Source organism: Falco cherrug, chromosome 11, assembly GCF_023634085.1.
Source record: "Falco cherrug isolate bFalChe1 chromosome 11, bFalChe1.pri, whole genome shotgun sequence".
In the NCBI taxonomy this organism is placed as follows: Eukaryota; Metazoa; Chordata; class Aves; order Falconiformes; family Falconidae; genus Falco; species Falco cherrug.
The window spans coordinates 26,809,171-26,837,093 of NC_073707.1; the positions used below are offsets into that span (position 1 = coordinate 26,809,171).

The 27,923-nt window shown below is 38.1% G+C and overlaps 1 protein-coding gene across 4 annotated transcripts in view; it reads right to left on the minus strand.

Moving 5' to 3' along the window:
* The window catches only part of NAALADL2 (N-acetylated alpha-linked acidic dipeptidase like 2), a 504,203-nt gene that overhangs the window by 392,713 nt on the left and 83,567 nt on the right, over positions 1-27,923 (minus strand). For all 4 annotated transcript variants that reach the window (XM_055723677.1, XM_055723680.1, XM_055723679.1 and 1 more), the window contains exon 3: positions 8,630-8,708. The gene's annotated coding sequence lies outside the window, so the exon portion shown is untranslated. The remainder of the gene's footprint in view (positions 1-8,629; positions 8,709-27,923) is intronic.

Sequence of the window (27,923 nt, forward strand, 5' to 3'; positions counted from 1 at the left end):
CCAATGAAGACTTGGACTCTGAAGTGTATTCTACCCCAGCAAATACAGAAGAGCCAGAAAGGATGTAATGTGTGAATTTTCAGTCACTAAACATTGTTCCAACGGAAGAGCTGTAAAATATATATATATATATCTTTATGTAAAGGCATATATATGTATATCTTATAAAGAAGGAATACTATGTTAACAAACTAGCTCACTTTGTGAAACTGCCGCATACAGCATGACAGCCATTTCATGAAATGCCATGAGTTGCAATACATCCCTCCCATTGAGCACTACGAGCTGGCAAACTGTTCCCTCCCAAATCAAGCGAAGCAACACAACTCCGCTTTGTCATACCATCAGCCAGGCTAAACAGTGAGCCTCTGCACAGCAAGTCAGACAAATGATACATACTAATGACAAACGAGGGGGCATACTGAAAAAAAGTTGTCACTAAAACAATATCCTACACTCATTTATTGCTTTTATAGCAAGTTTACTGACTGGCTGCCTCCTTGTGCCAGGTGCAGTCTTCTGACGCTATGATAAGCTGATTCAGTTCATTACTCCCAGTTTAGCCAGCACAAAGCTACCTGTTTTTTTCCTACCACTTCTCAGTTTTCTGCTACTTAAAAAAAAAAAAAAAATGTTTCTCAGCCCACAAAGGAGCACAGAACACAGGAGCAAGATGGCTCGTTTTGGTGCTGGCAAGCTACTGGGTGAGTCCAGCATCCTCTCTGGTCCAGATGCACCATGCAGTATGCACATAGACGTGCAGCCCAAGTTCAGCACACCCGTAATTTTCCATCTCCTCCTCTCCAGTGAGATGCTTTCACATCTGCTTACAAACCTCTGCAGATAAAGCATATTTCATTAGTTTTTTACGACTACTCTGCACAATCAGATGGGCAGGTGACGTTAACACTTGGACTGCACAAACCAACTCAGCCGCTGGCCTAGCACACCTTCTCTGACAGCAGGGCACATGCATCACACTTGAACTGTGCTTTAGATTGAGTAAATTCCTCCTTTTCCCCAAGTTTTCCAAAGTCTGCCCAATTATTTACTAAGTAACTTCGTATATAAAGCGTTTCTAGTATGGAATAACACTTTCCATTGTGGTTTGCATCTCTGAATTATCCGTGCAATACTCCTAAAAAACAGAATGAGCTACATTTTTCCAGTGATAGTAAAGGCAGCAAAATCTTATTCTCCCCAAGTGAGAAAAGACAAAAAAAAAAAAGAAAAAAAAAAAAAGATAAATTATTTTAGATTAGCATTGTTTTCCATTTCTCCCCAAATCTGCAATAAAGTTTTATTTTTCCCAGTTCCAGCGGTATACTCTTGGAAAACACAGCTGTTGGCTTTGTATTTACTAGTATGCAGTTATTGCATTGCTTAATATATTTTCACATAGATTTTTTTTTTTTTTTAATGCAGAAGCAACATAGGAAATGAAATCTAAAATACATTGCCCATGCCCCTTTTTCCCTGCTTCCATACAATGCATTTGTTTCATACACTTCAATCAATAAATTATCTCCGTATCTCAGACATGGTATTAAGCAAGGTAAATAAAACAGCACAGAGGCCCAAATGAAGGATGAGAAGTTAATTCTGTGTCCATAATTAAGAAAAGGAATCAGAATCTCTCTTTCAAACCATGCTCACAGTACGCAAAAAAAAAAAAAAAATATCCTTTAACTCTTCTCTACTCTGGGTTCAACTTTCCATGACTTTCTGTTTCAGTGCCATAAGAAAAACTTTTGTTTTTACAGAAATTAGTACAGTGTGAGGCAGTCAAAGAAAACTAAAGAAAACCCATGCAAAAACAAATCAAAAGTGTCAACACTGGCTGATTAAAGCATTATTTTAAAGAACAACTTGCATAGTTTCAGTTTTCTTAACCAATGCTTCAATGTAACCAATGTGTTAACAGATTAGCAGTACCAAATTTCAAAAGACACCAACATGTATTCTAATCCAATGCTGAAAAGATTAAATACATTCCACTTGCATTCACTACAAAAGCTGGCCAACAATTAAAGTTTAAAAGTATTTAATTTGGTTGTAAATAAAAGAACGTTCCTGTTAACATTACAGAAGCTGTCCAGACTTTTTTGAATAGCACTGCATTGTACAAACTGTTAACTGCTATAATTATTATTATTATTATTTTTAATCTTACTGATCCTTACTTATTTTCTCGGTTCAATTATAGTAATTTTTAAGGTGTTGTGTTGTCTTAGAATGTATTATAGGGAAGTAGATAGCCAACAATTTGGACATCATGGACATGAACACAGATTCATAAATGTGGAATCTCTTCCCTCACTGATACAGTAGATTAAAGCACTTCAAACACTTGGATCCAAAGTTTCTGTAATACTAGTGCTGTATGCAGTTCCTTCAATCATGGCGGTTATGTCTAAGTTAATAAATTATATCAGCAGACAATTAAACATGCAGATGACATGAAAGAGCAATTTTACCTACAGACCAAAGCTGCCCTTAGGAATGCAAGTTACCGTGAAATACAGTCCAGACAAGTTTACCCAAATTTTCCCATGAATCATCAAAAGCTACAAAAACATTTATCAATACCCCATAGCAAACTTAGGGCTTGTAATGTAAGTACAAACCATTAAAAAGACAAATAGTAAGTCAAAAGCTAAAGCATACAACATGAAAAATGAAGGAGAAAGACCATTTTGTTAATGACAATTGCCTCAAGCCTTTGGATGTACAAATTGAAACATTTCAAACCTTTCACCTGGTTTTCCGAGTACCTCCACAGCTGGCTGCTATCTTGCCCCTGTGTGTTTGCATGGGAAGAGAGAGAGAAAGAGAACAGACCGTGCAGGAAAAAGTTACATGAAAATACTGATTTTTATCTCGTTTATTCAAAGTCTGATAATTACAAAGTGTCCAGTAAATGTAATGGATTTCTTTGCAGCTTCCATCAAAACATTTCCAAACAAACACCCTATATTTTGACAGCTGGTCAGGTTTCACAGTGTGCTAAACACTCAAAAAAGTTTTAGTCTTAACAGCCATTCACAAGAAAAAAATGGAAGCAAGTGTTTTGCAAATGACAATTGCTTTTACTAGCAGGAGAGATTTTTGTGGGTTTGTGTGGTTTTGTGGGCTCTTTTCCTTTTATGAATTCCCAACGTAGTACAATTGCAGATCTATACACAGTAACCTCATTTTTGCCTGGTGGAATAAACAGGCACGAAACAGCTAGGTAATTCTCCTGTCCAACAATTCAAAACAAGAACCTAACCTGTTTCCTACAGCTTTTACCTCATCATTAAGCACCAAAAGTGTTCTTGAGAGCCAAAAGGGCTAAGGACGTTACTTCCTCTGGTACTATCAGAACTACACAGCCTACCGGATTGTGCAACCAGGGTCTTCAAGCCAACTGCAACTTTTTTCTTAATAATTATCTCCACAGAAAAGAAAAAAAGTTACTACTTCAATATTCACTTAATGATAACCACCTTCACGTAGTAATGTCCATCTACTTTTCCAGAAAGGCCTTCTAGAGAACGCAAAACTAACACAGGCCACCCTTCGTCTGCCTAAGGGAGCACCACCTATGTACAATTACACTGCAGCAGAGAGATCTACAGCTCATACTGACACTCGTTTTCAAAATTCATTTGAACTGTTGTAACAACAACTTGTACAAGGTCAAGTCTGTCACACTCCTCAGTGTACACACTTTGTTGGCAGCCTGATATTATTTCAGTGTAAGAAGGGAAGCAAAGTAGATGCGTCACTTAATAACTGTGTTTCAGCCACAGAAGAAGGCAATCTTCTCAAGATTGCAATTATAACATAAATGCCAGCTCATCATCTTTCAGCATCGAGCATATTGATGGTAACTTTCAGAGGGCTCTCAGACTAAGAAAACAGAACTTCACCTGGAATTAGATCTAAGAGCTTGCAATTTTAGGCAAATCTCTTACTAAACATGGCTCTCTTCTTGAAAATATAATAACTGCATGGGACAGAATTCACAACACACTCTGTTCCTTTAACTAAAAAACTTAATTTGCTTCCATTCTTGTTCTGTTTCTTTTTAAAAGAATGAAATACATACACACAAAACCTGAAATATAAAAATCTAACAGAGCTATGATACATACTGAGAATAAATTATGCAAAAATGCAAAAGTCAGTCTTCACGAGCTCAAGAGATAAGCCAATTGTCAACTTTATGTACTGACAAGGGACCTCAGCCCATCCTCCCTGTGTTGCCTGGCAACCGTTCCTGTATCCTTAGCTGTATTCATTAGCCATTAACCACCATCAGGCTCCCTTTCTTTTCCCCCCTCACACAGGCTCCCACTCTCATAGATGTATGAAGGGGAGGGGGAAGTTAAACAAGACTACTTTCTTTCTGATCAGAAGTAACTATCTGAGTTTTAACAGCTAATAGATATTAGCCAATTCACACAATTCATAGAACTGCTTTGTACTGAAAGATACACTACATGATTATAAGGTGCAGTTCTTTTATTAAGAGGGCTCTGTTGTAAGTCGACATTAGTAGAAATCCTCTAAAATGCCTATTATTAGACAGCGATGATCTCATGCTGACAACACTAAAGTGCCCTTTGAATTTGTAAAAAATAAAATAACAGATGACAGCTTTTTAACTCCAGAAGAATGGCATTCAACATGAGGAAATGCTATTCTAAACCTTGTCGAGATAAATACAACTCAATTGATCTCAGAAGCAGAAATCTTTTAAAGTGTTATCTTCAGGTTTTCCATGGAGACAAAGCAAGGCTTGAACCACACCATGTGCCTATCCACTGTCCTTAATATCAACATAAATATGCATGACCTCCAATGCAGCAGTTTCCCTGCCTCCCCATCCTGAAGCCACAGGTTAACTTCCACTTGCAGGCACCAGCAGCTAAGTTACACAGCCATAAAGGGAGCTAGACCATGAAAACGAAGATGAAAACTCTTCCCCTTCCCAGCCCCAGGTTAGCTTCAGCCAAAGCAGCCTCATCCAGCCCTTCACATTGCAGCTCAAGCACCCATGGTGGCGCAAGGGAAGTGGTAGGGCTATGGCTGAGGACAGAGGGGAAGATACGGCTCTTTCAGCAAAAGTTAATACTTGTATCATGTTAATGCTACCATCAAATCACCCTATAATGCATTCTTGGTATTTCTTGTTATCTTGTTCGTTTCCATGACACTGAAGTTTAACAGAACTCCTCAAGTAAAGAAATATATTAAAATACTAGAAAGCTTATTGCAAAGCACTAAAAAACATTGAGCATTACAAACCCCACAATTCTGTAATAGGGAAACAAAAGATTCCCAGGTGAGGCTGTGCAGAGGTCTCTCTGGAGCATACAACTAAGAAGCTGCATTGTCTCTCTCTATCTTGTTTTCATTTTTGAGACCGCTATGTGAACATGTTTTCAGGTCTGTTAACGATGACTGGAGAAGGAGCTGATTAGAGATTATAGGACATGCACCATGAAGAACACTGTAAAACATCCTTGCAAATAGAAGGCTGAAAGAGCTTAATGCTTAATCTGATATTTAAGTGGAAGTTCAGGTACGATTAACTAGCAGTCTAAATAACTAAGCCTGTATCAGAAAAATGATAGCGTAAGGTTGCACAGGTAGGCGGAAATAAAAGTGCTATTTTCAGTGCTTCAAAATGATTCAGACAAATTCAAGAAACAAACAGGGCAAATGTTTTCCAACAGTGTAATCTATTGGGCAATTTTCCAAGAATCACAGGAGCTTTTTCATCACCAGAGTCTTCAGGATTAGAGGCTTTTGCTTTAAGTACAGCTGCTGAACACCGAAGTAATTAGTCCAAGGAAGGCCTATTTGCCTCCAGACAGGACAACCACATCAGTCGCTCCAGCTCTGAATTATTGCATGGTCTGTACACAGCAGCTGAAAGAGGAGAAAAACCACACCACAATACTTTCACATGTGACATGAAGAACTGATAAGAGAAGGAACAGTGCCATCACTCAGGACGACTAATCTCCCACAATTCCTTAATAAGGCTCCTGGGTATTCTGTTACACACTTTATGAACGCAGACATCAAAATGAATGAAACTTCACAAAGCACATGTAAGGCACAGAAACAACCCTGGTGTGAAAAAGACCTGGATGACAGAGAGAATTTTATGGCATAGGAGGAAACATCTGGACTGCTACTGTTTGCTCCTTAGAACACAGAAACATTTTTACAGACTCACGTTTCACAAAACTTTCTTCTGGTTGTGTTCCCACAGGTAAAAATTGAAGATTCACTTCTAATTTCTAGATGAAACTTCTGTAATTTGCACCTGAAGTATATAGCGCAAGAAGAAGGATTTTATGTTGCTGATTTTATACTATAATCACTTCAGAATAACAAGCATACTCATACCAATTTGCTAATTAGACAAATGCAATATTGATCGATATCTACACTGCCAGATTTCTTAAATATTTCTCTCCTATGCCAGAGTCTAATGGAAACTTTACAACTATTTAAACCATGGCACCATCATGATACAGCTGAAGGAACAGCTGAATTTGTGTGGTGGCACCAAACAGGGTAAAAAGATCAAGAATCTGAAACTGGTTTTGCTGTCACCACATGGCCCAGAGGCACTGGGAGAGACCTCGTCTTCAAGGACAGTAGTCTCCCCACAAGCCCAGCCACCCATGTAACTGCTTACTGTGCTCACAGGACATATTTGAAGCATAGAGTGGAAGCGACTATACTGGCCAGAGTGAGCAAGCTCTCTGAGCTACTGGCAAATGCAGTGTTGCTTTTTTATTTATTTTGACTGTCTAAGCTATATGAACATATTTTGGCAAGTTCTAGAGTCAAGTAATTTCATCATTGCAAGCCCTTCTGTTTTGATCCATAGCCTATTAAGGCTTCAGTTCATTAACATGTTATCTATACCATGACAGTAATTCAGACAAGTTCAATATTTGCAAAGAATAAGACATTCCGGCCACCTCTGAGTCCTTGGGTATTTACCAAGTATCTCAAATATTAAATGTTAATACACACTTACCTGGGGTCTTGCTATAGGAACATCTGCATTTAAATACTATTCAAATCAGAAAATTATTATCAGCAAATTCTTTAAGTAACTCCATAGTCCTTTAAAGAAAACTTCCAATCATCATAAATTCCTTATAGAAAAATCATAATCCCCACTCTAAAGGGGATATAACCAAGGTCATGATACAGTGTCATTATGTAGAATAAAAGTGTAAAATGAAACAAAACTCTTATCCAGCTACGAGTTGCTGTCCTAACCCGTGGGCAGCTGGGCAAGTTCACTGAAGGTCCAGCACTTCTTTTGTAAGTATCGCTGACATTTACTTTGATCTTCTTTTACAAGCAAGACTATAGAATCTGATCTGGTTCTAGAAGTACATGATGCTTAAGGGCAAAACCCGGGCCTTTCAACCAAACACACAACTGAATATACCTTGACAGTGAATTTTTCAAATTTATTATGCTGCCTGGAACTTGGTTTTGTGGCAAGTGCCAACAGCACAACCCCTAATACTGGGGATATGAAGTAGCATATGGTTTCTATTACATCTAACAGCACTGGCTAAATTTGGAGAAAGTTTCACTTCAAAATAACACTTTGAGTACAGCAGTCTCACTGACCCCTTCATCCACAGACACAGCAGGGCAAACAGACCCAAAAAGTTTCCAAAAACACTGGAAATTGCCCATTTTGATTTATTTCAACAAATGGACAAGACATACTAAACAGTCAAACTATGTACGGCCACGAGAAAGGACTGTTTAGCAGAGATTAAAAATAGATATTCTTGAAAGTAATTAACTGTTCATAAAATAATTAGTTTCTGCTATGATTTCTCAAACAAAATAAGCTGCAACATCTTACCACGGAACACAGGAAGTTAAACAATTCTGGAGGAGAAAGATTAGAAATATGCAGTGTTGGAGGATACATTTCCCATACACATGAGAAATCAAAGCATATACATGTATAATGAAAGCTGTAGAGTACTGAAAATTAGTCTCTGGTTTGGCTCTTACTTTCCTACAGATATTTAATTACCCCTCTGTCATTTTCACTGCCTTGCTCTCTATACCAGGAGTATGGTACTATGAAAGTAAAATGAAGAGAAAACAAAAATGTGAATTCCCATTCTAGCAATTCTGTTTGCAACTGAGCTCATGAAATACAGACACTGGAGTTGAAACCTGACTTTCAATTATTTATACCTTGCTGCCTTCGTAATTTCACATTTTCCATTCAATTGTAGTGATCTCTCCTTCATACGCATATTCAATTTTTACACAAAAAAAAACATTTGCCAAGGCAGTATGTAAGTCACATAAGCATTCATGCCACTGACTGTCATTTTGTTTAATTACTGAAGCCTACCCAAATTATTGGCTCACGCTTACACTTTATTTTGACTAAATATTTTTTGACTAAATTTTTTACTAAAAATAAATTAATTTTTCAACTTACCTCCTTAAAATACTTTCTTTGTTCTCAGCACATAATATCCTCACATATCTCTCTAACAGAACAACTATGATGAAAAGAAAAGTTAGAGCAGGTGTTTGACACAATTTTTTTTATTATTATATTTACCTTAAAGCCAAGACGGTATCAGTTTTGTAGAATATTTTTCACGAAGGCATGTTTTCAATCTGGCCTCTACGTTAATTCTCTGCAAAAGAAGAACGCATTACATTTTCTAATACCATTCACTGAAACAGAAAAGTAGCCAATTCCAATGATGAAACTTGTAAATATAAATATAAGATGAATTTTCCTGACACTGCAGCAAAGTAGAATGCATTTTTAAACATGCTAGTACTTATGAAGTATTTTTCTCATTTAAAAAAAAAAAACAAAAACATGACTGCCTGAAGTGTCAAAACCAATGCCCTTGACTCCAGCGAGGTCTGGTTCACGAAGTAGCAGATTCATGTTCAGGGAACCTGTGGTGGTTCTTCTGCTCTACAACAAAACACTGGACAATAAACAGTTGTTTTGTTTAGCCATCAGCAAAGTAGAAGTGTTCTTATAAAAAAAAAAAACACAAACCAAAACAACCAACAAAACCTGATATCCTGATTACGTCAATTTTTCACCTATTTCCCACTAGCAATCTCATTATCATCCACATAAATCTCCCTCTTTCTTTTAATGAAATGCCAAAGGTGTCAATGTGCTCCTTCCCCAAGCAAAACAAGGTAGCTCAGTACATATTTAAACAGTCTCTGCATATCTTGCTGCAGTTCAGTACTGATCAAAGCTTATTATAAAGATTGTACAGATAACTCCACTAATAACCCTCTGATGCTGCACTACATAAATTATAAAACAAAGGGGAAAAAAGGATCAATAGTAACCAAGTTGTACTGTTGCAATGTTCTGTAAACACAACCATACTGGAGCAACAAGGACATTATCGTGAGGGGAAAAAAAAGAAAAAAAAAACCCAACAACAAAACGACCAACACACTGCAGCTTCTTTTCCAAGGTGTCCCACCGCACAACGCAGAATCCACCGAGCCCCTCCGGTACTCCATTTTGTAGGACTACAGCTACTGCTAAATCCCAATAAACAAAGAACGGACTGAACTAGCAGGAGTGCAGTTTCCATCTCACAGACTCTAGGCTTTCATATAAATTTTACTGATCCAACATAATGGCTGTAGCAGCCGTGTTGAAACAGGCTTCACCTTGCGCAGATTAGGTGGAAAACAGTGGTTGGGAGATGGACAGGCTTTGGGGTTTGGGGAGGGGTGGGGGTGTGTGTGAACTGGCTTCAACATCTTTTCCTAGTATGCATTCAAAGGTCTGACCAAAGTTGTCCTTTAAATAACAGGGAGAATAAAAGCTGTAAAAGATAATTTTAAAAGACATGTTTGAATTTGTCATCTAGAGATAAATTATCTTAAAAAAAAACAACAAAACACAACTGATAGCACTTTTAACTATTCATACTACAGTTGTTACTGTAATTGCCCTCACTGTAAGCCCACAGAGCCACAGCTCATAAAAATGGAAGAATAATAACTTTATCATTGTAGATTTGAGCTCTGTCATAGATGCATAAAATAATTGGGGTTGGGAGAAGCCTAAGTCGTCACACAGTCCAATCCCCCATTTAAAGCACAAATAACATCAACATTAGGTCAGGGTTCTACAGTCAAGTAAAACCATGAGGAAAATACCAATCCTAAAGTAGATTCATATTTTGCCCTTCACAGACCTGGTCCCCTTTTCACAAGGACAGTTGACAATGAACTGCAGCAAAGCAGCAACAATTTAAAATGAAGTAAGAATGGAGTTACTGAGTTCCAAAAAGCACATTTCCTTGACAAACATAAATACAATATTGTACTACTTTTCTGCAAAACAACACCTTTAAACTATACAAGCCCATGTAAGCGCACATTACAGTTATTGTCTTACTGGGCAAGTTAAAAGTGGGGAGGGAGGGGGAATGAAATCAGTCCTTTCCCTGGACCAGAAAAAAAAGACTTATTTGCTCACAGGTCTCAGATAAAAGCTTCACGTTAAAACATTTTATCTGTCTTACAGTTTTACTGCTCAAAAGATGAACTAAGAGATTAAATCCAACTTTCTATTAAGCTCTAGAGATAGCCACATGCCACGCAACTCATAAGACTTTAAGGTTTGGACATCAGTAGTAGATACTGAATATATGAGGGAAGCATTTCAAAAAGACATTAACACTAATCGGGCTTACATATGTGTATCAAGGGGAAAATAGCCACTAAGTTAAGGTACTACTCAGCCATGATCCAGAGTTACAGAAAGAAGGAGACTGTACAATTGCAGAGAATTCTGAGAGCTTCTCCTAAATTTGCCCACTTCAAAGAATCTTTGATTTCTTCTAAGCATCTACTGAGAAGAAAAGGGTGGTGGAAGTTAAATCACAAACTAACCAAACTCGAAGATTTTTGTGTTTTACCAGTTTGAAGAACAAGTGAAGGGGCAAATTTTGCAGACACTGAATGATTTTATTTTTTTACAATTGAAAACCAGAAGGGGAAAAGAACACCGTGAACCTTTTCCACAAAAAAGTCAACAGGTCATCATTTTGCCCAGTATTCTGCACTTAGACACTCACTGCATTGTTTTGAAATGCACAGAACATTTTTCTGTCACTAATAACTGCAGGATCTCTCACTCCTGCATTTTCTAGATGGGCAGTTAAAAAGGGGACAATACGATTTGCCCACTTACACAGCAACAGTGAGATTCAGGATTGGGAACTACAAAAAAGATCATGTGTCAGTTTTCTCCTTTATTGTATAGAGACACTTATTTCATTACTGACGACCTTCCTGTGCAGGAATGACTGTGTTCGTAATATACTTCAAGATTTGTGCCTGTGTCGCCTGTATCTTTAACTTTCAAGCAACTAGCACAAGTACAGATAATGACTCTGAAGTAATTTAAGTAGGCAAGCATTAGCCCAAAGGAAAAAACTCCTGTTCACAGCTCCTGAAGAAATTATTCTCTCCTCAGCAAAGTTTATATTTGAGAAGATAAGTATTTTTGCTGGGAAAGAATATTGCAAATTAGAACAGAAACCCCATCTGACTTAAAACCGTAATTCCAGTGTTTCAGATGAGGCTCAGAATTCAGTGAGAAGGCAGGGAGAGGAGGGAGGAATACAACAGCTAACGGATTAGATGTTGTCACTTATGATCCATCATCACACTTTCTCAGATTATGAAAATGAAATTTTCCCAGTAGTACATTTTATGCTTGACAGATTACAGATCGGTTCACACATTCAGAATTGGAGCACTCAGATTTTTAGAAAAGTTCAGGTCTTCCGAGACCAGCATTTATTATATGGTTTGACGCGAGTCAAGAGAAACATTCAACAAGACAATGCCAGAGACACTTTCAAGCAATAAAATGGGTGAAGTCACAAACTCCTTAATGATCACTTCAGCAAGCCTGAATTTAACACTTTTTCCTTGACTATACAGCTAGCTCAGAAAGGTCATCAGACTATTATATTCACTGTTATGTAGAGCAGCACTATACACATGCAAAGTTCCTATAGCAACACTTTCTTAATTCACTCTTTAAGCAAAACACCAATTAGCTTTTTATTATAGCCAATTAAAAAAATCTGCACACTAATTGACAACCTCTCTACTCAGAATTTAAGCTTATGCAAAAGAAAATTGCAGTGAAATTTTCTGTGGTAATAACTTACTTCCTATTCTTCCTCCTTAACAGAACAGTAAATTATTCCCGATAGGGGCTGAACATTTATTTTCAATCTAAAACATTTAGACACACAGAAGTAACCTATCCTGATATGCCTTAAATCTTCGTAGAGCCTGAAGATTACAGGTTGCAGAAAGGCAAACAGAAATGTAACCAACTGACTTATTTCTGTATCTCAGGAAATTGGGCATAGGCCTGTGCACCTGGATATCATGCAGGAGGCAGCCAGCAAAATATTTCTCTCAGAGTATTTAAGCACGTTGAGCCAAGGGAGAAAGATGGCAAAAAACAGTACTAAAAAGTCAAGTGCAGTAGGACAACAGAGACATTTTCATTTGCTTTTTAATACTTATCGATGGTTTTCTCAGATGTCTTCTACACAGCTGCTGATGACAGCTTCTTTGTACACCACTTCTAGTAGCAAATATCAAGATATATTAGTCAGAAAACAGTCAGTGAGCACAATGTGGAAAGAAATACATCGTGATGCAGAGTATCAGAAGCAATGAACAACACAAGCTAAACCATCCTTCCTGATAAGATGTTCTGCAGGAAACTGAATTAAAAAATGTCATTCCCCTTACAGTTCTTCTGTGTGAGATGTCGGGATTCACCTTACTAATAAATAAATAAATATACACAGAACAAAGTAGCAGATGGCTCTTCTGACAAGCTTGGCATGACCCAATCAAGAATTAATGGTACTTGAGGTATCACTGAGTCCACTGGTTCTTAAGGACAACCTACAGAAACTACTCCTAGTCTCACCATCTTATACTTCGTTACTCACACCGTCTTATACTGCAGTATTAGTACTAGAAACTTAAGGCATGTGACAGGTTATCTGGGGACACAACAGCAGTAACCAAAAGAGTTTCCCTTGAAAGGCTGAAGAAAAGAAAGAGGGCTTATAGAGCGGTCTTTCAATCCTACCGCTCTAAAGGAGAGAGCAAGGTGAATACCTTGGAAGAGACCGTGGAAGAGACCCCCATGTATAACCTTGGAGATACAGAAGTTGCTGCAGCTTAAGAAGGCCATCTGCTGCAAAGTCAGCAGGGTCTGGGTTATGTCAGTGGGCTAGGCAGTAAGCCAGGACACCAGAGGTAAGGGACTAGGGCTAAACAACACTGCTACAGGCTTTTATTCTTGGGGTTTTTAGCGGTAAGCTCCCAAACACAGCTCCCTGAATCACCAGAAAATGGTAACACATTTAAGCTCAAAGCCTTCCAAGTGAAAGTCCCCGCTACCAGATGCACAGCTCTACTCCTCCAGAGAGGCTGTGTTAGTCCAAGACACAGTGTTACACACAGTAAGTACTAACTGAAACTAGTATCCCCATTTGTAGTCCAAAGACTTTGAAGATTTCTCCTCTAGTAAAACCCCTGCTACCAGCACCTCACCAAAATACAGTGACAGTTCACACCCCTCAGCAGTGCACATCTTTTTTCTCTGCCCTTCAAGGGTGGAGAGCAGCCCATGTCCCAGCACAAGACCTGTCTGTCCCAGTAACACAGCTGTGACTGCTGGAGAGTATCACAGCAAACAAATCAGCCTTTTTCTCCTTTTTCATTATTTAAAGCTTTCTGCATCGGCATTTCAAGTCATTTCGGCTCATGGGTCTACCCTGGCAGTTAAGTATTACACAGAGTGTATGAGGAGAAAGTTCAGGGCAAAGCTGGAAGGCAGCCGCTAGTAACAGAGCTACTTAGTGGCAGCAGCTGGGACCACCATCAGCTGCTCTCCAGTAGCCTACATTCACAGCATCAGAAAGGCTCTAACCGGTGACAGTCATTTTTAAAATACATCATCACTAGGTACCTCTTTCTTACTTTGTTCTCTGACGTGCTTTTTGCCCAGTCAGACTGCCCTGAACAGTCGGGTCCACATGGTCAGGCAGGTGGTGTGTCACGTGAAAACCCTTCTGGGACTAAAACAAGAGATGATGTTTCCGGCAGGCTCACCCCTGCCAAGAAAACACTTCAACGGCCTAAAATTGAACCCAAGCCAGCTGTGCAGCCATCCCAGTCTTTGTGAAAGCAGACAGTTCACAAATCACCACAACCAGGTAGGTATACACTTCTGCTCTGTATTTCCTGCTACCAATGATGAGTGTTCAAAGTATCTTCCTTAGAAGAACAATTTGCACGTTCTGTTGCAGGTAACAAATACAGAGCTACATTCCGCTTTAAGACTCAACGAGCAACATTTTCTTCTTTGACTGACTTTTACTGTTTTGCAGGAGGGCTTACTGCAATTAAACTGTCTTTGTCTAAGTAGAAAAGCTCAAAATATTCTGTTATTTCCAAGTAGTAATGGGATGGCTTTGTTGCATATCTAAATTACTCACCCACTGTTATAACCTACCATAGAACTAAATCAGATTAGAACAATAGTCTAAGCATCACTGCAAGAATGGATTTTCAACAGCTTTGAAACATCCCTTTTGACTCCTTTCATTTACTTCTCTGATTTTGAAACACGCAGAACACAAGTGTGATTGCAGTAAATTTTGATAACTACCATGGATTTCTCCCACTCTCTCAAAATGAAGAAAAGTATTTCATAAAAACCTTCCACCTAAGTGTATCTTTCCAATTTCTACACAATCCTGTGTAGGCAGTAATGTGCACCCGTACCACTGGATGATGAAAAGTAGAATTTAAAGAAAACCATAATTTTCCCACAACACTGCTGAACCTCTGAAAAGAGTTGGCGTTCTCAACCCAAAGTTTGAACACATAACCTGAAAGCAAAATGACTGTACAAAAGATACTTTTCTTTCTTCATGTCTTAGTGAAGAAAGAAAAAGTACCAACTTGATGAACTACTATGCTCCAATAATCTGGTTACCACCTCCAAAACTAAGAAAATTCAGGTTTTATTAATATATGTTTGAAGTAATTACAATGTTATCCAAATAATATTCTCTGAGATAACAACTCCACGGTTTGCCTTTATATATTCAGAGAAAAATAACTAATTATCTACCACTTTCATTACAGAATAAAGAGGGCTGCTTTGAACTCAAAGAGAAGGCCAAAGAAACTGAGTTTAGTTGAAGTCCCCTAATAACAGCAGCAGAATGCTGTATCTTTTTTTGGGGTGGAAGAAGCCATTATCCACCTTTCCCTGCTCCTAATGGGATTCCCTGGGGGCTCTTTCTTGCCAGTTTCAAAAGGTCAGTCGCTGTCTCCAAGTGCTGCTTGTCAATTTTAAAGCCACAGTCTAGTCTTTGATACTGAGATAAAAGAAATATTTCCTGGTTTAGACCACCACAAAGCGAGAGTAAGGCCCATCACAGTATTTCAAAGCAACAAATGCATATCACAAGATGACCAAGATAGGGTAATACTCTGAAGGAGAACAAAATGACTTGTAATCATATACTCAGTGATACGTTTCACTTCCAGCCTGGTCCAAAATGCACTGAAGCTTGCAGAACTTATGTCAATTTTTCCAGGTTTTGGAATATGTCCTTTATGCCCTCTGAAATTGTATCAGGAAAGCAGTATCGGTTTATCAGATTTAGTGGGAGCACACACACCATATTTTATCTTTAAACTTTTCTCCTTTAAGGTGAGGGAATGTTCATACAATCAGCATATTCAGAACAAGAAATAAAGCAAATGAGAGGAAAGACAGACTTCTTGATGATAGAACAAAGGCAGCAGATTAATCTTCAGAATGATTTGTATTTCCTCCCTTGGCAAAAACAACAAAAAAACCCAACCAGAAAGATAATATATGTTTTTACTTGTATTCTCATCAGGATTCATTCCAGTTGTGAAAAGAAGGTATGTCTCTCTCTACAAATAGATTAAATCATAAAAGATAGCAAAAAGTCAATTTCCAGACTTTACAACTATCTTCAAATAATAATTTGTTGTACTTTGCAACTGCTAAGTTATAAACCTCACCAAAACAGGGTTTATTTTAGCATGACTACAGATAATCGTCTGTCAGCATTTTTATCAAACTCCTCATACCAGCAGAGTTCATAAATTGGCAGTAAATAGATATATATAAATTCCACTGGAAACATACCATACTGGGGGCCCAGGTCGTTTTTAAGTAAAGAGGAAAAACTAGACCATACCTCTCCATCTTGCCCCAGCACACAGCCAGCCAAGTTTTAAAAATGAAAATAATCCTTGGCTCATCAGCAAAGGTTGAGCTGCCATTTTACATGTGCTCACCACTACAAAATATTCAGTCTTGATCCTCCATCCAGCTCTGTCCCCCACCAGGAGACACAGAGCTCAGGGGGCTTCAGCAGCAGCTCTATGGGCAAAGGCAACTTGGAGCGCTCAGGAAGTTTAAAATCTCCTGTGTCCAGGGAACCACAGAAGGCTTGTGAGCCCAGGAAAGGTGATTCAGCCCCAGTGCTGACAAAGAGCACGGAGACAGTTCTCAATATATTTTTATATAGCAAAATGTTTTGTGGTGTAGAGATGAGCAAAGTGGTAATCGATGAGCTCGTTCAGGCATGTTACATATACTACAGTAACTCAGAGCTGCGCACTAATGAAAGCAGACTGCACTCGAGCTAGCTTATCCTGAGTTATGTTAGGTATTTCTGCCCAGCCCCAAATTTGCTATCTCACCTAATCTTTCACAAAACACCGCATTTAAGTCGTGCCAGGTTTTCACAAAGGGGGTGAGCAGGGAGAAGAGCCTCTTCTTCCCTGCTTGCATCACAACTGACAAAGCACCTCTCCAGAGAGACAGCCCCGTCAAGGGGTCACCCTCCTCTTCCTCACTACTCCAGGATCAAGACCACTCAATACCCCTGATTCAACACGAGAAGATGTGTGATTCCCACCTCATTCTGCCTGCAGTTTCGTGGTTAGTCCATGCCCTAGATGTGGGACCTACCTCTCAAATTTACCCTCCCCCCTGCCTAGACAGGTGTTCTGGGCTTCTCAGCTTCAGTCCATTGGTATCTTCTGGTTTTCATCTTCCTTGGACAACCCCCGCAGAGGGGATTCACCACCTGGTAAACTGCAGCACTACTGGCCTACCACCTGTCCAAGATTAGAGGAAAAATAGGAGCTGATTCATTCTGAACAGTTCAGCCACACTGAGCTTTGCTGACTTCTTATTAGTCAGCGTATTTATTATGCTAGATATAAATAAAACATTAAACATTTTACTCAAAATACCCAAAATAGCCTGCAATTCTCCTACTTCCTGAGCAAATTTAAATGAGTTTTCGCCCCAATAGCTTTTTCTTTTTTTTTTTTTTTTTTATTATTCAAGAAAAAACACAAGGAAAAGCCATGAATAACTACACCTTCACTAGAACAAGGGGAAAAAAAGCAGCTAGGAGATGATACAGACAGCCAAACTTATATTAGTGCTATAAGCCAAATTTTTTGCTATTGTTGCTGTAGCATTATTTTGGTAGTCCAATTAACTTCTGATGTTATCAATGCAAAATCAGGTAACTAAGAACCAGTTTGCACAATGAGTGCTTACACAAAACACTGACAGTAGCACAATTACGCAAATTTCTGTTAGCCTACACTATCAATTACTCTTGGCAAAGGATAAAAATACTTATTTTACAGCAGTGATTATGAAATCCTGTAGTCCAGGAGACAAGTATTGCACATGGTGTCAAACAGCAATAACTAATTCTAAAATCTCGTTTGCTTGGTTTCTAATTAAATCCACTTCAATACCACAATGTATGCTTGCAGTTAGCTGCTGCCAGACTTAACGATGTCACCAGCAAGTACCAATAAAGATCATATTGATTTGAGAGCATACATTTCTAAAAGTCAATGTTCCAATAGGTAGAACAGGGGTGACATCAGAATTGCAAAGTCCTGATTAGTTCAGCATCCAAAACAAAAATCCCATCTTAAACCATCTATCTAAGAGACTTACAAATGAGAGCAAACAGGGCAGAACACACAACCTGGCTAATAACAGAAAACCAACATGCTTGTCCATGCTGAAAGGAAAAAAACCCACAACTTAAAAAAAAAAAAAATATTCGGACCTGTACCAATTTTATTTTGAAATTAGATTTTAACAACATGCAAATCTATCTTGCCGCGCTGTAGAGCCATGGAACAATGACTTCTAATTGTTCCAAACACAGACCCTGATTCTCTGTCACGTAAGTCAGGAGTAGTCCCAGTGGAAATAAAAGCTACTGTACTGTTGGTGGAGGGGAGGTCAAACACAATCACTGCAATTTAAGACTCTCGCTGATAGTACATCTATGAAAAGATCAGGAAAGTTCTGATTGCTTATTATGCATTATTAAGAAACAGATCAATACAGAAATCTCCAGGGGCCACTAACAAGCACCACACGTGTGATTTAACCTTCTACAGACACAGTGAGCAAGCAATGAAAGCTGTTTCCTGCAATCCCATGGTCACAGTCTCTGCTGCACAGAACAGCATGAGCCGTGATTGAAGATCTTCCCCCCAGTGGGACCTGCGTGGCACCTCTCCTCTTCTACTCACCTTCTTTCTCCCTCCCTGCTGGATTTTTTTGTTTTGTTTGTCTACTAAAGGTCAAGCCTTGGTTTTTTTCTAATGGGAGGACAAACTGCCTCTTTTTTGCCCAGCTCCCTGTTTTCAGCAGATTTCTACAACAGCAGTCACATTCACAACTCCAGCAGGAATGGCTCTGCTGCTTACACATCTGCACATAGTTTTCCCACCTCATGGGGATACACTGTAAATTCGTTGATTTTAATGCACCACCTTTCAAAGCCAGAGTGCGTCTCTGCCTCACCTCACGGCTCTCAGAAGCTAGCTAGTGCATGGGAACGGAGCCGCACACGAGTGCATGGAGGTTGGCCCCAAAAAGAGTGTTTCAGCTACAATGCCGAATGAACACTTGACAACAGCTAAGCAGCTGTGACTCCTGCTCCCTGCGCCAGGCACAGCTAACTCACATTAACTTGTGCTCCTCCAGCTATACCCACTGCCATTAAATTTCATTTTAAGCTCCTAGGGACAGAGGTTAGGTTGGGAGATGGGGTTGTTTGCATGCAGCAACCAAATGCAAGAGGTGCCAGGCTCCAGCTGGAGCCTCTAAACATCACTTTAAATACCAAGACTAACCTGTTATTTCTACATGTTTTTCAGCTGTGGGATTGAACTTAAGGATTAAAGAACAGAAACAGTTCTTTTTTGAAAGATATAAAGTAAAATATTAGGAACACCAAATACTCAATATTTTTCTTTGCAAGACAGTAATACCGCTTAAATTATCCTCTCCACCAAATACTACTCTTTTTCTTGAAAACACGTAAAGTTCATTTCTGAACAGTAGCATATGTCACATAAATGTATGTACCAGCACCATCACGTGAGCCTCACACCACTTTGCTAGCAGAGCTGGTCAGATTTGTGTGCTTTACAGTAAGTATAGTTAATAACTTACAATAATCATGTTTAGCATCAAGCCAGAATGAACTGCTGCCAAACTGATAAATGTGACTATGAAAATTGATGGCTTTGAAATTTGTTTCAAGGTTCATATACAGAAAACCTCGCCAACAGACATACAAAAATCAGAACACTTTCAACAACAAGAGTATTCTGCATATGACTGAATTAATTAATTATTTGAAAATCACCCACTTCAAAGAAAATTTGCCTCCAGCTTTGGTGACTGGCTATTTATTTTCAACACAGAAATAACTTTATTCATTGTGGAAAAGGAGGATACCTGATGCTTTGCATCTTTTGAAGGGTAAAAGTAAGTATGGAGAGAAAAGATAAAACATCAGTTATTTAGCATAGGTCTTCAGGCCCTGAAACATTTTCAATTGCAACACACCGATACAACTCCCATATGATTCTCCTCCTGCCCAAAGTTAAGTGATCCTTGCTATTAATTCATACATTAACCTACTACAGAATGAAGTTTCTGTTAGGAGTTCCTCCTCCATCCTCTCAGAGTTATTCTTCTAGATCAGAAGTATGTACATTATAACAAGTTAGGCTCATAGTTGTACCACAAAGATAGTAAAAATGCCAAAGCAATAAAGGTTCTGAGCACTGGACAGTAGAAGAACTGGCAACAAGACAGAAAACAGTGGAAAAAATTAACAGTCATTTTCAAATAGCTTACATGGCTAGCAGTCATACTAGATAGTACTATCTAAATGTTGGATTGCCAAACTTACCACTGCATGGCATCTGGTTCCAAACACCTATAACTGCCAGATTTTTATCCTGTAGGTTAAAATTCTGAGTTTCTCAGTCCAAGAGCAGATGTTTCTACAGCTTTCTGAAATATGATTTCATTAATTCACTGATAACAAACACAAAAACTTACCACAGCATGCCTACTTTTAGGGAAATGGGGTTCATAGTGCAGCAAAAGCAGATTGGAACCAGAAGGGCTGGGGAAAAGAGGCAGAGAAAACATGGAAAGGCCAAAGAAGAAAGCAGAAATGGACACAGAATGGCAGGACTCGTGGTCAACAAGGTTCTCAAAAAATCTTACTGCAGAGCCTAACATACCTCAAACCATAAATTTCTCTTGCTCAACTGAAAGCGTATGTGAACCACACTAACAATCTGTGCATCCCTCATCCTTGTCTAATATTGACATGACAAACTACTAGTGGTCTTGCTCTTTCAAAGATAACACGAAGGGTCTATTTATAGATCCACAGCTTCAAGGCACAATGATAGATGCTGGTTAACTCCGTGTGCACTACTATGATTCAGCATCGTGTGACTGGTTAGAATTATTCAGCCTGCCTAGTAAATTGAACAATAACAAAAATGCATTAATATTGCAAAACCGAACACTGAACAGCTACAAATTTCAAATAAGGACATTTTTATTTTAATCCACGCATCAATCAGTGTCCTAAACTGATGACATTGGGCGTAAAATGCAAGCTGCTGTTGCCTTGTTCTGCATTTATTTTTTCAGTACTCTTTGGAGAGAAAGAAGAGACAGGAAAACACTTGAATGAAAGCTTGAAGAAAGCATATTGAACCAGAATAGAAAAGCATACCATCTTATGTTGAACACACAGACACTACAGAAAGTGAATCAATATCAAACATGGACGAAGTGTTTCTGACTTGCTGGTAATTGAAACTTGGGATGAAAACATTTCTTTGTTTTGAAACTCTTGTGAATTTTGAAGAATTGGATGTGGAAGAGGAGTGTGGGGAAGACATGGGGAAGAAAGAGAACTGTGAAGAACAGTAGGAAACAAAAACTACTTTAAAGTGGAAATCTACAGGAGAGAAGATGCCTACCAAGTACAGCAACCAGTCCCATGGAAAAAATCTTCAACTGAAAACACTTGTGTACAGGTAAAACAGACTCTACACAGGAATGTTATGTGAGTAAGATGTGGTAAAACAGCATCACTAGCATACGGTTGTATGAACACAGAAAACCACAGCATCTTAAAACTCTAAATTCATACGTGACACTTTCATAGAAAGTTAGCACTGTAAACAGTGCAGTTTATTGTCTGCTTTCTATAGTTTCAAACTGCTGATACTGTTTAAACAGCTTCTGTCCCTTAAAATATTACTCAATTTATCCATGAAATATTCATATTAAGCTCCTAGCACAGGTTTCTGCTCAGGGTCCTATTAAGCTCTCATGAGGAGCTGAGTCAACATGTCACATGCTCAACCTTTTAAACTCACTGTTCCTTTCATGTTACACAAAAATGGAAGAAAACTGGAAGACATAATTGCACATTTACACTCTCATTAATGAAAACGCAACTGCAATTAAAGAATAACAAAAGCAGTAACACATATGCTTCAAAAAGTATTTTAATTTTTTAAATGGCATTTTAAAATTACATTCATCTCCTCAACTAAATTCAGCTCCAACAAATGGAAGGTATTACTCCAGCATGCTTGTATCCCAACCATCTCCTGCTCTCCTACACATTATCCAACTTCTGTGCCAAAAAAGATCATTCTACTAGAGCCCACAACTGGTGAATATCTGATTGTTTTGACATTAAATGTTCATGCACAGCAGCACACATCAAATCACCTCTGCAACCGTGGGAATGTGATCTTTGAGTTGCCAGGCTGCCAAAACTTCCACAGAAGTCAATGGCAGTTGTGCTTACACGAGGTGTGCTGAGTGTCTGTGGGTTTAAGTTGACTCCAGAATTTCATGGTCTTCAATAAACATTCTCTGAAATTCTTCTTTAGGACCTTATTTCCCATGAAGGGACATATATATAAGGACTTGCATGACTGAGATCACTTGAACAAATCCTCATGTTTTTACTGACATTTGGCTACCCTCCCCCCTAGGCAGAACAGCAAGGAAATTTATATGTAAATTATTCAGTAGGTAAAGAAGCTGAGTAGAAATCCCAGCTGCAATAGGAGACATTTTTAGAGGATTACAGGTATCTTAGCTATTTATTAAATTATACTTCCTGGATGTTAGGCTAATCACGAATATTAAAATAGTCTCACTGATTTTTTTCAGAGGAGGCAACAGCAATGTATTTGGTTTTACACTTCTTGGATTTATATGTATACTTGCGATAGTGCTGTTGCAATACTGAGCACATAAATACACCTTCGCAGCTCAGGCCACCCAGGAGTACCTACATCAGAACAAAGCCTGGGTTGTTCTGCCTTACCCCCCCCCAGCCACCTTGGTTATTTTACAAGCCTAGAGTGACTAAGCTTCCGAGACTGTCTCAATTAATCAGCATCTTAACTATCATAACAAGCACAAACCATGAAGTTACTAAAATTTCATAAAAGATGCTACAGAACAAGAACTCCTCCTCCTTTACTACCTGATGTTTAAAGGCTATACAAGTATCTAGCAGTAAATGATTAATTCATTTTTAGTTAGCACCTTATTCCACAGCAAGCTAAATGTTACCAGAAAAGTCATGTGCTGCTCAAGTGCTGCATATCACTCACTATACCAAACAGAATTCCAAAATACATACAGTGGCACATACCACAGCCAGAGCTCTGCCACATTGTATCCCCTGCAAAAATACATGGCATGATGGAAGAACAATAGATGAGAAAAAAAAGCATAGTTTTAATTAAAATTTGTCAAAATTTAGGACTGGTGGAGAATTCAACAAAATGGCTTACCAAAAGGGAGCATTCTTGTATATATATACTGCTCAACAGTTAGGTAATTCCAGCAAAGGACTTAATTTTCTTTTCTTTTCTTTTTTTAATTAAAAGATGCAGCTGACCTGCGTATCATCATTGAAACAGAGGACTTTATTAATGTGAAAAGCCCAATTAGCATCAGTCATTCCTAGATGTATAGGCTAACATATCCCCCATCAGCTCAGTAAAAACCCAAGGGAGCCTCTGCTCTACAGAACTGCAAAATTAATAAACAATTTCATTTAATTTGAAAAAGACTACATGGAAATCCAGTTTACCTCAGAGTAACAGTGGGTTGCATGCTTTTCTCCAGGGCATGTGTGGAAAAGTAAGTATAAAAAAGCTAATTCATGGAAAAATACCCTGAAAAGACTTGCATTCACAAATGGAGGAAAGACGGTGCCATTTCTATCAAATTTGAAAATCACATCCTCAAAAATCTCTTATAACATGCACTGAATCATCTTTCCGTTACATCTTTTAAAGTAATTTTCTAAGCTGAATTAAAATGGTACCCAAATAGTATTTAAAAAAAAAAAATAATTATTACTTTTAAGACGTTATGATGAAGTGCCATAGCTTCCTCTACTCATCAGTATTTTATTCTGGTTGTATCCACCCCCACCAAATGGTCCATCCAGTGTGGAAAAAAAACCTACAAACTGGGAAGATATATCAGCATTTTGCTCGGGGAGTCTCTCATCACTGGAAAGAAAATGCCTTTCCAATTAAAACGCTATCTCTATTGCTGTGCTTCAATTACAGTTCTATTACTATATAACACAATAGTTAAAGCATCTGCTCCATGTTTGTTTAACCAGATACATTTCTGATGCATCCTTGTTACATAAATCAAAATCTACACAGTATTTTTCCTTCAACAGGAGAAAAAAGAAAGCAAAAAAAGCCCACAAAAAAAAAAAAAAAAAAAAAAACCACAAAACAAAACAATCCACAACATAGGGAATAGGTCATTGTATGGCAGGAAAGCCCCCAAATGTTCTATCAATAGGCAAGAATAAACAGAAAAGGCAGCACGTTTTGGGTGCACTCTGCATCTTTTATTTGAGACTTACGGTCAAGTAAGTGATAACATTTTTCTCTACAGGTTAGACCGAATTCCTGCAGCCTTTAAAACTGTATTAAGAACTAACACTTTACTAATACTGCCCAATAGCAAAGTAACATTTTAAAATTTGGCCCTAAACAAAATTATCTTTAGATACTCCTAAAACCTAATACTTGAGTTAATGCTGATAAATCAGGATCAGGACAAGCAGTCGGAACACTGCGGCCAGAATCAACTGGAGAAATGAGGCTCTACTCCACAGAGAAACGTAAGATTTTGAAAAGTGGATTAAAATGAGGTCTCTACTCCTATTTTTAAAAAACAAAAACCCCACACAGGGCATAGAGCACTTACCCCAAAACAACCTATGAGACACATACATGAAGCAGGGAGGGAGATGGGACTGCAACTCCTTGCTTTGCAACAGCCAACCTAGATCTACCAATTGCAACAACATTTCTGAAGTGTAAACCTCATTCCAGGTCTCTCCCATAGCATTTACGTCGATGTTTTCTCAAAGGCTCAGGGTCTCATTAAAACATAAGAAGCCAGCCACCTCCAAACCCAGAAAACAGTATCACTGAACAGTTTTGACCAGCTCTAATTAAGATATATAGAACTCTTACAGTTGCCTATCAGTTTGGTGTTTATTTGAAAAACTGAAGTATTTAATAGATACCTCCACTTTTAATTACCATAAATGTCAAGAGCTTCCTGTAGAGTAAGAGCTCCCCAAATGTTTCAATGATTTTTGAGCTTTATCTGAAGTGGTTAACTTTAGGATTTTGTAATGAAAGCAACCCTACAACATTTCAAAAACTAACAACCTTCATGCCTACACGTTTTCACCCTAAAACATATCCAAGGACTTTTACTGAATAATAGTGCCTCTTCTTGCACTTGACATTTATTAGTCATGATTTTAAAGTGAGGAGTATTTAATTGCAAATAAAGGATCCCTGCCTTTGATAACTCTCAAGGAACTCCAAAGCATGAAATAAAACATGATGCTGGAGCCTCCCCTTTGACTTTGCCATGTATATTTCTTTCTTTTGATAATTCTAATAAAATAGGCTGATTGTCAAAGTCTAATTTAAGACTTAATGAAGCAGTAAAGGTTGGGGTGATGAAAAAGAAGCTGGAACAATAATAGTAAAAACACAGTCATAGACTATGACGATCCAAGAAAAATTTTCTGGCCAATTAGATTTGATTGCATTCAACAATGACAAACTACAGAAGTAATTAGAAATTGCATGCAGTATTAGCAAGTGACTAAATGCTGGTGCTGGTTAACTTCATTTTATGCTTCCTGAAGACTGCCATATCCTTCTACCGCATGTGTTTTAAACAAGAATCCAATTTAATCGCCAGAATTGTACTTTTGCCTCACATTTAATTGTGGCCAAATTGTTTCCGGAATTTATCTTCCTGCTGGCTTTGCTATTACAAAACACTATTAATATTAAAAGGATATTATGGAAATTTTATTCACATATAGTCCAACATTGAAGTGACACAGGAAATTAGTAAGAAAGCTCAATGACTAAAGTCAGGCACATGCTTTTGTAATAAACATATATGCTTATTTCATACATATATAAATAAAAAAATATATTTATGGACTGTTAAGGTCCATAGATATCCACCCCCAAACTGAATCACACAACCATGACTTTTACATGTCACTTTAGCAGGGCCAAATAGCAGCAAAAGTGGTGTGCCAGTTCTGAAGAGCTGAAAGCCCAGTTGGTTTTGTATTGGAAAATTCATTTACAAAAAAAGGCTTTGAATCGACAAAAACACACATCACGGACACAAAAAAGCGCTTTCTGCCAGTGTTCAAGACTGAAGGTTATTCACAATGACTCAGCTGAATCCTATGGCAGGGAGTCCTTCTTGGTGTGAAATTAAATAGTCAGCCTTAACATTTCATAAGCATCTTTGTATTCACAAAGGGTGTATAATACCATAGCACTGAACACACCAAAAAATGGGGAGACAGAACAACACTTAATATCCATTCTCGCAGCCAATTTCCTTGGTGCCTCAAAATAATAAATAAATACAAATCTGACTGCAAACACCACAAGCAAATCCAAATCACTACTGTGCTTTAAATCAGTATGTCCAATCTTAACGTGTCTGTGAAAATAAAGAGAAAGGAGAATCTTCAGAAGGCACAAACATGAGTTAGCACCTTAATGGACTTTCTAAATTTTAACCTTCTCCAGGTGATGCAATGGTCATGAAGAATTTCTCCTAACTCACCCACTCAAGTTTTCAGACAACTAATTACCAGGAAAAAATAATTCAAAGGAAATCCTTCAGCAACATTTCCACTGGCATAGTACTGAATACAAACAACATACATCTGTCTGTATCACTGCATCTGATTAAAAATCAAAACATTATAGACTTTTTGTTGAATACCTAGCAAATCATATATTAAGCTGTCTAACAGAAAGCATGGTTTCAACCATGATTCCCATGGTCAACGTGTAATAACGTATGCCCATACAAGACAGGTCTTGTTTTACTGACAGCCACACAATATGTGGTAATGTCCCAAGATTAGATCATTCTCTGCTTCACTTTGACAATTTCAAATTTAAATTCAGAGAAAATTCTTTACACGGTAAGAGACACAGCAAGCTCAAGTTCTTTAAAAACTCAGAAGTTAAAAAAAAAAAATTAAATTGTCTTTTCACACAATTATAGCCATCACATGTAAAGTAACCCAGTCAAGTTCACCCATCACGCAGCACACAAAATAAGAATTAAAAAAAGCAGGACTACAGCTAGACCGTTCCATAGCGGCTTTGTGCAGTGTGTGATCCTTCAAACCCTGACACAGATGCAGTAATAATAGTTCAAGTTTAACCTGGTCCCTTTTACTCTGCTCCCACCTTTAAGCAAATTTATATTTAACTGAGGGCGAGGTTCATCTTTTATCCCTCCCTTCCACACAATGCTCAGAGATAAGAGGATTTACCAGAGGGTAACAAGTATGCATTACATTTACTGTTTGCTCAGAGCAAGCTCTCCACGATTCTCTTTTCTCACCTTATTCTTCTTCTAAATTGTACATTCATCCATAAAAGGCCTGCATTAATCCCGTCCTGTGACTCATTGTTTTGGATGAGACTGGATTAAACTAAAGATGGGATATAATTTCCTTCACACAGACCAATTTCAATTTTCAGAGTAAGATCTTAAAAGGATGAAGGAACAACAGGAATGTATTCAATCTAAAATATGGCTCACCACCACATTTAATACTATGGCTAAACACCGTAGCATAACTGTTTCTCCATGTCACTACTAACATAACCATGCTAAATATTGTCATTTATAAAAACATAGAGTTAGTTGCTTGTTATGTACAAGAGCTAGACACTACCTACAAGATCACAGTGCACCTTTCATAAAATGGGGCTGGTTGCTGTTAAACACTTTACTC